Source organism: Teleopsis dalmanni, chromosome 1 (genome assembly GCF_002237135.1).
Source record: "Teleopsis dalmanni isolate 2A chromosome 1, ASM223713v2, whole genome shotgun sequence".
Classification (NCBI taxonomy): domain Eukaryota; kingdom Metazoa; phylum Arthropoda; class Insecta; order Diptera; family Diopsidae; genus Teleopsis; species Teleopsis dalmanni.
In genome coordinates, this window is record NC_051846.1 from 16,920,350 (window position 1) to 16,921,305 (window position 956).

Below are 956 nucleotides of genomic sequence, written 5' to 3' on the forward strand. Positions count from 1 at the left end.
AGGTCTTATTTAATTATTTAAGTATATTTTATTTATATTGTACATATCTATTATTGTACATATCCATTAATATATTAAATGGTTTAAAATGAGAACGTTTTGTTCTCTAAAAACATTTAGATTATCACAATATCATAATTATTGCAGCGCCTTCACAAATCATTTCAAATTTATTTTTCTATTCTACGTATCTCAGTTATTCCAAATATTAACCAAATACAATCCTATCAACAGAATTTTTCTTCTTCATATCAGGTTTATAAATTATATATACTACACATATGTTACTCAACCAAAAACATGATGTGCAATAGTACCTTCTTTCTTCTTTGTTTCCAACTGCACTTGATTGACTATCTTAGATCATGTCATCTAAGAGTTGTAATTGATATAAATCTGTGTGTACTTAAACAGGTATTGAAGGCACAATATCACTTCTTTCCTCTTCTTTTTTAAAAAAAATACACAATTAACCAAATGTTATCTTATCAATAGATTTTTATATCAGGTTAACAGTGAAATAGAAATTAATATTATGGTATATTAAAAAGATGGTATATTAGGTTAGCAGACTCAGACAGAAAGCTCTGTATCGAGAGTTTAGCAATTTACGTACACGACAATGTACACAGTCTTTTCAATATAACCGGCTCTGGATCACATTTATTTAAAAACTTACCACCATGTTGTCTGTGGACTAATCTCCAAGTTCACATTTAAAATTGAGTGAAGGTGTGCCGATTACCAGCTTGAAATAGTTAATAATAACTATAGCATTAATAATTATCTACGAGAACTAATTCTTTTATAGAAACTTACTCTAACAACCTTGTTTTCTTGTTATGCATATTTAAAATGTTCATTGAATCTAGAGAGAACTATATTACACTACTAACCATAATCAACATTTTTTTAATTGGCAACTGTATTTTTTAAAATAAAAACGAATCATAAAT

General features: G+C 27.0%; 1 protein-coding gene across 1 annotated transcript in view; it reads left to right on the top strand.

Annotated features, from left to right (window-relative positions):
• The window catches only part of LOC119667862 (GATA zinc finger domain-containing protein 8), a 39,069-nt gene that overhangs the window by 16,616 nt on the left and 21,497 nt on the right, over positions 1 to 956 (top strand). The window lies entirely within an intron of this gene.